The 12,524-nt window shown below is 33.2% G+C and overlaps 1 long non-coding RNA gene across 10 annotated transcripts in view; it reads left to right on the forward strand.

Annotated features, from left to right (window-relative positions):
* Positions 1-214: 214 nt before the first annotated feature.
* LOC128240648 (uncharacterized) overlaps positions 215-12,524 on the forward strand; it is a 38,175-nt gene continuing 25,865 nt past the window's right edge. For 2 of the 10 annotated variants that reach the window (XR_008262226.1, XR_008262230.1), the window contains exons 1-8: positions 215-338; positions 2,380-2,499; positions 3,551-4,283; positions 5,361-5,887; positions 6,577-6,678; positions 7,107-7,173; positions 7,345-7,472; positions 8,048-8,152. This is a non-coding gene — a long non-coding RNA (uncharacterized LOC128240648). The other 8 variants (XR_008262235.1, XR_008262229.1, XR_008262231.1 and 5 more) reach the window with 8 other exon arrangements.

Genomic DNA, 12,524 nt, shown 5'->3' on the forward strand with positions numbered 1-12,524 from the left:
GTATAGTCATTTGTGCAGATTATAAAGATTTTGACCAACTTGACAATTCCATTCAAAATTACCTAGGTATCATATTTTGCTCGGTTCTGCTTTATTTTCACCAGTATTGGCTGTGATTCCTGCCCTTTCTTGATTCATAATTCTACGTTACTATTCTGATCAACTAAGTTAATAAATTTGTTTAGGAAATTATATTGTCTTCTCATTGCAGTTTCAGTAAAAATTATACATTAAAGATGGATATATGCAGACAGCACGGAAACTTCTGATCTGTAGGTCTCAACGGGCGACCTTGTAGAAGGCCGTCTTTGGTTATCCTGCATGAGCCAGAAGCAAAGGTAAATGTCGTTTCCAATAAAAATAAAGTCATTGTTGCATTATATTACAAACTGAGATGAAAATACTTCTATTTCTGCTGGAATTATATTCGACAACCAAAATAATTTAATCATGAAAGCTCCAGTTGAAACTTTGATTCGTGGAAACATAGCTGTTTTTTTCAGTTAAATTACAATTGCAATAGTATTGCTTACACTTATAACTCTGGTCAAAATGCTCTTAGCCGGTGTCCAACTGCTTGTAATAGTTTGGAGACATGACTTTCTCACACTAACGTCAATGGTAAATGACTGAGCTTGTGAACGATTTTGATAGTGTGAAGTTCAAGGTATTAGATAACACATTTTAATCCTCTTCAACGGCAGATTTAATTAAATGCCTGAAACATACATATATGACAAATGATCACAAAAAAAATATCATACACACAAAACATCACCTCACAATGATCTTACCAATTTAAGGAATTGAACTCTTTTAAACCGCTCTCTCTCTCTCTCTCTCTCTCTCTCTCTCTCTCTCTCTCTCCCTCTCTCTCTCTCTCTCTCACGCACGCACGCACACATGCACGCACGCACGCACATACACATAAACACACGCACGCACGCATGCAAGCACGCACGCACACACGCACGCACGCACACATGCACACACGCACACACACACATACGGTGTCTTTGTTATTGAAATGCTGATTATTAGCTGTAAACTAAACATACAAAAAAGTCATGTGTTATGGATTTTTACTAAAAAGAGCAACTCTGAACTGAAATTATGAAACAAACTAAATAAATACAGCCGATTAAACTATAAATCATTCCAAAAAATGCCAAAACATTACAAATACAAAATACAACACATGCAAACAAATACTGACCCTTGTGTGTGAATTATCACATAACAAACATAAAAAAAATAAAACTTGTCTGACCTGATGATTCAATTTTTACACACAATGAAAACCAGTGATCATATGACTATTTTCCAGCAAAATCATTGGTGTTTAACAACCATAATCAAAGGGAGATTTTGCTTGATAAACCAACTAGCATTTTTACCAAGAGTTATCTTTCTAATTAAAACTGTACCTTGCTACAATAGTAGTATCTTTGGTGCTTGCTTTTATTAACAGGCCGATAAGGTGGTATGTTGGAAATAAAATCTCCAAATGTTAACTGTCTTGTTTTCAACCAAATAGCTGGGTGCCTTTTGAGTTGGGCAAATCTCGGACTTTCCAATGCGGTTGTCTTAGTTATCTAATGGTGTATATCAACATTCTCCCAATAGTAAGTTTCCAGATAAGTATGTCAATAAAGGAAATGTTCTGTGCATTTATAATAATTGATGACTCACTGCAATGTGTCTTTTACATTAAATAACAGTTTTAATCTATGGAATATCAATGCAATAATACCTTTTTACATCTACTGGAATTTAAAAAAATGAAATCTACCTAGTGTAGCATAATAAATTCCAGTGTAATCAAATGTTCAGTGATTTAAACGTTGAAAATATGATAACTTGTTGTATTTGTCATTGTTTTGTTACTTAAGAATGATTTCATTTACCAGATACCATTCTCTAAAGTTATTAAGTGCGAACTACTCAAATTGCAGATAGAAATGGACTTCTGCAGTAAAATGTATCTTAAGCAAACATGGGCCGAATGCTTATAATCCGACTAATGTGTTTAGCTTAACTTTTGCTTATTTAACTCTTCATATGACCGCTAAGCTAGAATAGCTCCTTTTTGTGACTTAATCCTTTGGGCTTTAACTGCAAGCCCAGTGATATATTTTAAACACATTCATCGCCTGTGCCTCGAAAAGTATTCCGGATATGGGTTTTGGTAAACGATGCTGGATTTGAAGGAAATGAAACTCCATATAACAAAAGGAGAATGATATTTTAATTTCAATTCAGCCAGTATTTCCAAATGGACAAACACTGGGTTATTTAACTCATGTACTGAAAGGACATTTTACTATTTTAGCCGTTAATTTGATTGCAATGATACCTGATATGTTATTAACGTTACAGAATGAAAACATTACTAACCACCCGTGAAAGAGATCCCCGTCAAAACAAACATATGGCGCAGTAATTGTAAAGGAGCTATACATCAGTGACCCACATTCAGATAGAGTCGAGTGTCATAAGGTGTACTATTCCTTACATGTATTGGGGTATTTAAATAACCTTTATTTTGATTGAGAAAATTTTCAGCACAAAATACGCGCATTGGAGTTAATATAATTATGAAACCAACATTTTAAGAACCCATGAGGAATTAATTTTCAGCTATGCTTTGTTAAATGACAGATGATAAAAAAAACGGATTTAAACGGATTTAAACGGATTTAAATAATATGCTAGTTTATTAATAGTGTTCCGACAACGGACTAAACGTCGAATGATATTTTACAAATGATGAGGAGTGAACGTGTATAACGTAAGTTTAGAGACGGAAGGGAAAATCCTATCCACCTGGCTTAACTTACTATTTTGTTTGAACGAAAACAAATGTTTACGCCTTTCAACATGTCTGTTTAAATGTCACAAAGCCAACAAAGAATAAACACATTCGTGGGATCTATAATTTTAAAACATCATTCTTTTAAAACAGCAAACTTATATTGGTAACGAAATGCTCTTGGTTCGTTGATTTTTAGAAGTTATTTTAAAACAATGATTCGTCCCATATATGGACCATTTTTCGCCTTGTACACTGCGTCCTTGTGTAAATTCAAACCTTCACATACAATTTAAATCATATTTGAATATTCAAGAATTATTCGTAATTAAACGCAGTTCTTTCTCAGGTAAAAATGCAGGAAAATATGTATCGATCAGTATTGGCGTTTCCTAATCTGAATAATCTTATCTATGACAAGTTCAATTTTAACAAATATTTTAATTCATTAAACGAATTTTGTAAAAATGGACTTTTCAAGCGTAAGTCGCAACATTTAAATGTGGACAGCAGTAGCTATTTATGACTCAAATTGGAGTTTTCTCCCTTTGATTGATATACTTTAGATACACAGATATTGATTGTCACATATTTGGGCTCTTTTCGATAGCTTGCGCAAAAGTATAGTTTTTTCTGTTTTCAAGCTGTTAAATGTCCACCAAAATGATCGATGAAGTGTTTTTTACGTAATTGGATTTCAAACAAATGTCACTTAAATTGGCGAATGGCTCCTTTCAGATGGCCTAATACGTGCACTCGTATCATACTGGTACTCTGTACCTTCGGTTATCTGAGGCACTTTCTTGTGGGATGTGATCCTGAGTGGTTGTCCGGCAGTTACCAGAATCGAAGGTAGATGGCTAGGTAAAGCATATAGACCGAAGTATTTGAAGCATTTAAAATTACAGTAATTTAAACATAATATTAGATGTAAAAATGTGTATAGTACGGGCTAAACATTTATATGGACTGCACACTTGTGACGTTTATATGAATAAGGAGCTTCTAAAATAACTGTATGTTATACATAATTTAAGTTATAAAAATAATGTATGATAATGGGGCATATGTTTGATTAAATATATTCCACTATTTTCTGTAGTCATTTGATACACATTTATGATATAATGTGGTTATGTTCTAGTTATAATAAATACTCCAATGGCCGACAAAATATTCTGATTATCTGTAAGATTAATTCTGTATCTGGAATTGGAACAAAAGATGAACGCTGTGTTCAGCAATTTGCACTGTTTGAGAGGTAATCATTTTATATAACTGAGTTTGTTAAACATGTTTAAAATGTTTTTTATTGACAGGCAGATATATATCGCGTAATACTTGAGACACGACACCGGAATACGACAAGCTGATGATCATTTAAACCTGTATCACTGCTCAAGTACAGAGAATCATCATCAGCTTCTTGTATGATATTGGACACAGTAAGAACCGATGATTATCAGATTAGGTTTGTAAGGCGACCATTTTGCACATTAAAGCTCGCACATTCAGTTGCATGTTTTACTTTTGATATAATTTACACTACTATTTGAAATTGCAAAGACATTGTTCTTGAGCTGCTTGATATCTGCCAACAATAGCTTACTGTTGGGTGTCCTGCTCACAATATTTAAATAATTGATAATATTACGCAAGTTTTCTTCTTTACTCAGTATATATTATACGTTAGTATTTTGTCTTTGGTCTATTCAGCTAGCAACTCAGTAACGAATTTTAATAATAGAACAAGACAGGACGTTTGTATATAAACTTGGATATATTTCAGACCTAGATATACGTATGTGCTTGTCATTTGAAAGTATTAAGTCAACAGCATTTTTACTGAAGTGTCAAGTGTCAAGATAAGTAAATGGACATTGGGATTGTTCTTTGCATTTTAAATCTTTGACGACAAATTGTATCGTGTATATTGCATTAAATATTATTTAAATAAAATACTCCCTTTAACAGGCTCAGGATTTAAAACAAAATCCACCTTGTGTACCATTTTGTCTCCAGTTTTATCCCGAGTTAAGTGCTTTAAAGCTTACATTCATTATTGGTATACTTAATAGTGCTAAGAGTGTATAGAACTATTAAGACTGTATGGAAATAATAATAAAATTTCCGAATCTGTGCAAAGCAATACTGAATGAAGTCCATATATCTTACCTTGATGTCTACCTGTTGTTGTTATTGGCCACATCCGACCAGAATATGTCTCATATGATCTCAAGCTCAGATATTATTATTTTTATGCATAATGTGTAGTAAGGGGTAAAACGTATGTAAGAAATAATGAAATAATATTTTCCAATTTTTACCTGTAATAATTTGATGCAAATGTCTTGTAAAGTCTGGATGATGTTTTTGCTATGATAAATACCCTTATGTCTGGTTTAAAATCGGTTAGCTTAATATCTGTAATATCGTTGTTGTATCCCCTTTATATAAAGCTATTGAACCAGATATATGCACTATTTTTGAGAAAAGGATTTTTGATCGAATAAAATGATTAATAACTAATAACCGATTTTATTGGCAGGAAATTATGAAGGTATTTTAAGACACAGCATTCGAATACGATCAACTGAGGATCAGTGCAACCGTCATCACTGCTCATGTAGAAAATCATCTTTAGCTTGAGGAAATGGATATAGTGAGAAACGACAATTATCAGGGAGGTGGTTTGTAGTGTAGCCATTTTGCACAATTTATCTGCAAACTGTATTAGCACAACCACTTACCCATTTAATACTTGCCGAAACATTTTATTTTTGCTCGATACTGCTTGCTTCCCAGCAATATCGGCTTCTTGTAGGGTGTCATGTTCCTTAAAATATCCATAATTCTACGCCTGTTTCCACAGAATATACAATACTTCAACGTTCTATTTCACTAAGTTTATATATTTGATTGGGAGATAAGTGTGTTTCTCGATAGCATTTGCAGTAACAACTTTCTATTTAAGATAGAAACGACAGTCAACACTGAATTCCTGTTCGGAAGGGCCCAATGGCGCTTTCTGGCAGCATGTGGTCCAGGGTTGTCCGGCTTGCACCTGAAGGGAAGGTAGATGTAGTTTGCTATTAAAACTGAGAGTTATGGTTGCAAAATAGTTCAATATTGAGATAAAAGATAAACGACACTCAAAAAATCTTCATATCAGTTTTGCACATAAGTATTCATCCTGCAAGCTCAAGGCCTTTTGAAGATATGAAATTTTATTTGCTTTGCATAACAAATTCTGTTTTAAACAAATGGGCATTTATATCAAGATTGAAAGTGCAGTTTAGTAGTTTGATATATGATTGGTTTATCACAAATGAAAAACATACTTAAATGATTATGACAACTGACTCAAATTACAGTGTCGGTGCCTTGCTTGCATAAACATCTGAAGAAAAACAGAATATTGTATTCGGATGTTTGACAGTGATTTTGTGAACTCTCGGTGACAGTTTGTACGGATTTGGTTAATAACTTATAAATGTCGGATGGAAGAATTGAAAAATAAATGTCTTTGTTGACTTGAGTAATTTTAATATTACTTCTCTCATTCAACAATCGAAAAGCTGAATCTTAAAGAAAATTTTAATATCATTACTATCAGTATTGTCTTGTTTTTATTTTTGCCTGTAGATTCAGAAGTTGACTTGCTTCAGCTACTTGCACTTGTGCTGAGAGAATATTTTCTTAATAAACGCCATGTTTAATAACTGAATTTATAAAACATTGGCAGTTTTTCAATTGACATTCAGATGAGGCGGTATGCCGAATAAACTACCTCGGACTTTGACAAGCCTGGATTCTGCTTTCGCTGACTGGTGTTTAACTGATGATTTACATTTTGAGAAATGCAGGTAATGTTTGAGATTATATCTTACATTTAAAATAAAGTGTGTAGGATTGGCTTTTTAATGACGTTTTTGGCTTAAACATGACAAAGATCAGGCTTTGTATGAGAAATGAGTAGGGTTAAGTTAAAAACACCTGCTTTGTGTTACTGTTATGTCCTGATTCTTTTTGAACATATATTCCTCTTATAGGTTAAATATATGGAACATTTAAGATATATCTGAATTGATCATTTGAACCAACCTGAATTTTCTCTTTTAACCAAGACAGTTTCTGCTTGTAATATTTTACAAAACAAAAACGGTTTGATTTATCCGTTTTGGCTAATCCGTGACAAAGATTAAGCTTTGTGAGGGAAAGCTTTTTTGTTCAGTGGAAAACACTTGTTTGGAATGATTTGTTTTGTGTTACTGTTTTTTTTATTTCTTTTTAGGACCGAGTTTCTTCTTAAAGGTTATAAATGCGGAACATGGATATGGTGACCAAATGAATAAAGAAAGGTATAACATACACTTGTTTTGTAAATGTATAAACTATTTGTCTATTTGACATAGGAAATACTGACATATATTTCCTGGTGTCTTATGTCATTCTAAAACCAATGGGAATACTTATGTACTAACAACACCAATACAATTAACGTTTCGTGAACATTATGTATATTACTTCAGGTGTAGCTGAATGATGTCAAGTTGTGGTCTACTTAGCCATCTATCAGCATTGTTGGTAAATGCCAGACCATCCAGAACACCACACTTCCAGGAAGTGCTTAATGTGACCTCAGTGTTAGGGATTCAGTGTAAGTCGTCCACTTGTATTGGCATATCTGATAGATGATACTTGCATTAAAGATACAATTGCATGAAACATTATTTTTTTTACATTAAGCAGTCATGTACTCGTTGTAACATATAAAAGTTACTTATAAGAGTAAATATATTGTACTTAGTAGTTTCAATCCTCAATTCAATATGTTGGCATTATGGTTTGTAAATTAACACTAAAATAGTCAGATCTTACCCCAAACTTTGAGGTATGCCAAACTGATTCAGGGGATCAAAACAATAAAGGCCCACATTTACTTGCCTTGCATGTTGATATTTTGTTTGCATTAAGAAGAAAACAGAACATTGCCCTCTGATCTAGTTCGGGTTTGGGTTTAAAAACGGGTAAATGCGGGCTGACTTATATTTGAATTTTCGACTTCTGGGCTTGTCACTGTTGTTTTAATTGTATAATTGATGTGTTGTTTCTCATCCTTAATAGATTCTCTAACCCTTAGTTCCTTTGTAGTTAACTTCGCTTAGAAGATTATTGAGGCTAAACAATTTATTGTGTATAAAACTTAATCGTAAGTGCATATTTCTCTTTCAGAAAGAGGAATATTACTTTTCCACTAAATTCGTGATCTGGAGGTCACATGTGATTATTCCTAGCAGGATATGGCCTTTTTTGTCCGATGAATATCCAGAATCACAGGTAGATATCTAGATACATGTGATACATGTGGGTAACGACTTATTTCAAAACACTTACTTGTTGAGCCATTATAGCCATATGTCATTTGTCTATTGGTTAATCATGGGGTTAAGGTGAACACAGTTGTTTAGAATTGTCTTTATTGCTGAAATGATGTATTGTTTACGGAAAATGTCATATTGAAGTATCAGGTAAGCAACCTCCTACTGAAGGAGAAGGAATTGACAGAGGGAATTGCCAAACACACCTACTTTGCTTTTATTTTATGAAAACCTTTGACCTAATGGCAATATTTCGTTTAATGAGTTTGTGAACACCTTTCGTAAGTATGTGTCTTTATCGATAACAGATTTCGTTATATTTGATTGCAGATTAATGCATGTTTGTATTGTAGCAACATCTAATTGAAGACTATTCAAGTATATTGGGCTTATCAATGTTATGTTTATTTTTGTCTAGTCTTTATCAAATTTAATTTTATTGTTGTGTCGTCTTTATGTTAGGCTGCAGATAACTTTTGGAGACGACCGTTTATCATATTCGAGACAATAGTACATGATTAAAATAGTAAAATATCATTAAAGATTTCACATAATTGTTGCTTTTTTGACAAACTGGTATGTGATATGCCGGAGACACAACACCAAATTGTTAACGACATTGGATTCATCAAAAAATATAACAGTTGTCTCTCTTTGACCGCTGTAAAAAGAATAGGGCAAACCTGCAGTTTTTGGGCAAGCAGGTACTAGTTGCAGTAAGGACTAAATACCTGCTAAACCGGGCAAGGGGGTTGATTCGATGTAGTGTATCTCTCTTAACATTGTTTTAATCAAACTGAAATTGTCTTAAAATTGCCAGTATTTTAAATTTAAGCTCGAAATTGATGAAAATACACCTAAAAGGCTTGATGTTATTTACGAGCTATATGAACGGGTCATTAATGATCAACTGATCATTATTCATATTGATATATGTTTTCATTCTGCTTTTATGACAGCTTTCATAACAACATATATATGTTAAAATACCCCGTGAGGGTAGTGGATGACCCTTGGAAAAAGCCGTTGATGAGATCAAATATGTCGCCCTAGCTTTAATGGTCCTCTCAAAAGCATTTGACTGCCTGCCCTATGATCTCATCTTAGACAAGCTTAATGAAAATAGTATTTTAGCCACGGGAACTTTTATTTACAGTTCACCAGTTTATTTTTAAGTTCAATTATGTTATGTATGTTTGTTATTAATGCCAGAGAATAGCTCATTGAGCTTATGTTTCTTGTTATCATATACCCGACTTTATATAAAGTTTCTTGTATGATGGACTTGATTTCATACCTAAATGTTTTACCTTATTCCACGTACCTATTAAATTAAGTTTATATAAATTTAAATGGTGTGTTTGCGATTGGTTCATAAGTGCAAATGGTCTCTTTCAGGAAGGCCAATTTGCTCCGATATTCAACACTGAATCACTCATCTTGAGGTCACATGAGAAATTCCTGTAATGATGTTGTTCTTGGTTGTCAGGTTAATATCATGGAGCTGTCCTTTAATTTTTAACATTTTTCTATAAAAATGAAGAAACCTTAGCTAAATTGTGCAAAAGTTATGACGGTTGACAATTGACATTGATATTTTCCCTAAAGAGGCAAGACAATAAAGCTGTTATGGCAGTTTTACCCCAGGTATTCATTATATAAGTTTTGTCCAAAATTTATTTCAAATGCAGATGAACAGAGTGTGTCATTACTTAATTGATATACTGCGGTAAGCCAATTGACGTAGCCTTGCATGTTCATACTGAAACAATGCACCCATCTTCAATAGACATTCTATGAATATTAAGGTTAAATAAATCGCAATTTTGAAACCTTATCCATCAGATGGTGTTGAGTCCTGACATTTCTCAAACAAGTAACCACAAGTAACCATAGGACTCTGAGACCGGATAGTTAACTGTGTCTTGCGAATGAATCAATAATACAAATGTTCTCTTTCAGATATGTCAATACGTGCACACGGTCCACACTGCAATACTAATCTGGAGGTTACAAAAGACTTTAGCTGGAAGGATTTCATCCTATTATGTCCAGCATTTATAATAATAATAGTAATTCATTTTGGTCAAAGAATTGCTTCAATCAACTGCCTCTGTATTATGAAATATTTCAAAATTACAATATTTTATACATGTGTTAAATAATTGAGCGTAGATTATTGAACTATGTAAACAGAAATATTGAACATATTCTTGGATTTTCATGTATTATGAACGAGAATGACCTAATGAATGGCAAATTTGTCATGGCAATATGTAAAACACTGTAAATCTTACATGGCTTGCACTAAATATTAATTGAACTGTTAATTAATCTGAATATGTATCTTGTTTGAATAAATTAGATGTATTTAGAACGCTTATAGCCTGGTTGAACGCCCTATATTTATACTTTAGTACATATGTACTCTGCATAACATGTATTTATATCTTTTCTCATACTGTATGTTTTGCGTGAACAATAAAACTGTATACATCAATGATCACTTTCTTTCGTTCGGCAATATGCCATTTAGGTGTTTATTCTTGTGCCGATATATGTCAAAATGTGTCTTATTGGTTTTGTTCTTTGTTTTTGTTGCATTTATTTATAGCAATTAGTATGGATGACAAGTAAACAAAGGTAAAGCAACTTTTTTAGCTGAATCCTCTTTTAGATTAAAGAGTTTCTTCCCTTTATATAAAACACAGGTATAATTGAGCCTTTTGGGAATGAATCTAAACAAAATCACATATGCAGCTGCTGGAAAATGCCTTTTTTGTTGGAAAGCGTGTATTTATTCACCTGGATAAGTAACCAACTAAAATGCACCTTATTAATTTCCTTAACTGATGGCTTAGCTACCGTTCTATCTACCCTCGCAATGTTTTTCAAGAAAGGGACACTACTATATATACTATACAAGTAAATCATGTTTAATTTGAACTAAGTTTAATCTAATTAATTATTATTTTAAAATAAAATAAATAAAATTGAACACAAATTAGGAACAAGATTGAACTAATGGAAACTACACAATTTCCGTTGTAATCACAGTTGAATAACTGTGGGCAGTGAGCATATCACACTCAGACAAATAGTATTGGCAGTGGATACAACATTGTGATACATTTTAAACAAATGGCAACATTTAAACCTTATAAAGAGCGATATCGGCTAAACCCTTATATGCCAGTTTCATTGCACACCACTCAATTACCAGGTTTTAAACTACGCACGCACAAGAAGCATACACGACAACAAACATTATACATGTATGTATCAATATGAGTACATCGTGAATCCAGTTTAGCAGAGGTATTGATTCCAACTATCGTTAAGATTAATAATCCGTTTCGTTGAATAAAATTATACGTTCTCTAAACTGTCTTCATGACACAATTTTAAATAGTTATCATAGAATTATAATCTAGCTGCCATTAACCAAAACTTCAGCTGAAAGAAAGGGACACTACTGTACAGGCCGAACTATGTTTAGTAAAGTCAGGGTTACGACCGAACATGGAATACTACTACATAAATGTGACCTTTGATGATAAGTTTGATACTAATAATAATTGATCAATTATCACTTTCTTTTCGTTTTACCATTTGTCATTATGATGTTCATTATTTTACCACTGTGCAATTTCAAGAAATATGTCTTATTTGTTGTTATCTTAGTCGATTTTGCATTTAGTTATAGGTGTATGTGTGTATGTCAAGTAAACACATGTAAAGGAACTCTTCGATGCTAATTACCGTTTTAAATCCTAGAGTTCCTTCCCTTAACATAAAATACTAGTTTGTTGGGCTTGCCTTTCAAAACGGCCTATTTTAAGGAATTAAGGTAGCCCCGAGACTACGAACAATGTTGGTAAAGTTGGTACACTATAAAAAGTCTGTCTTATCAATGGTAATGAAGGATTTTTTTTAACTAGCCTTGTTTGTGAAAGGCATATAGAATTGGCGATAAATTGCAATACTTATGTGAACAACTACAGAAAAGGCAACACCTAGGGTTATCTACAGTGAACCGTTTATTGTTATACGCATGGCAACGCCATCGGACAATTGCTTAGGCAACATTAAAGAATGCAATATTAACACATTAAACTCAGGGGCGATTCCCAAAGCACCGTCAGGCTTCATGTTGATGGAAATGGTTTGTGGCTAATCCCAAGGCAACCCAAAGGTTATACGCAGCGAAATGTCTAAACAAGCAACGGTTTTTACATGCTAACGGCTAGGACAATTACCAATACACTTCTTAAGGATTTAAAGAGGGCAGTGTCGATGGAACGTTCTAAATGCAACATGCACGGTTATAT

Source organism: Mya arenaria, chromosome 7, assembly GCF_026914265.1.
Source record: "Mya arenaria isolate MELC-2E11 chromosome 7, ASM2691426v1".
Taxonomy (NCBI): domain Eukaryota; kingdom Metazoa; phylum Mollusca; class Bivalvia; order Myida; family Myidae; genus Mya; species Mya arenaria.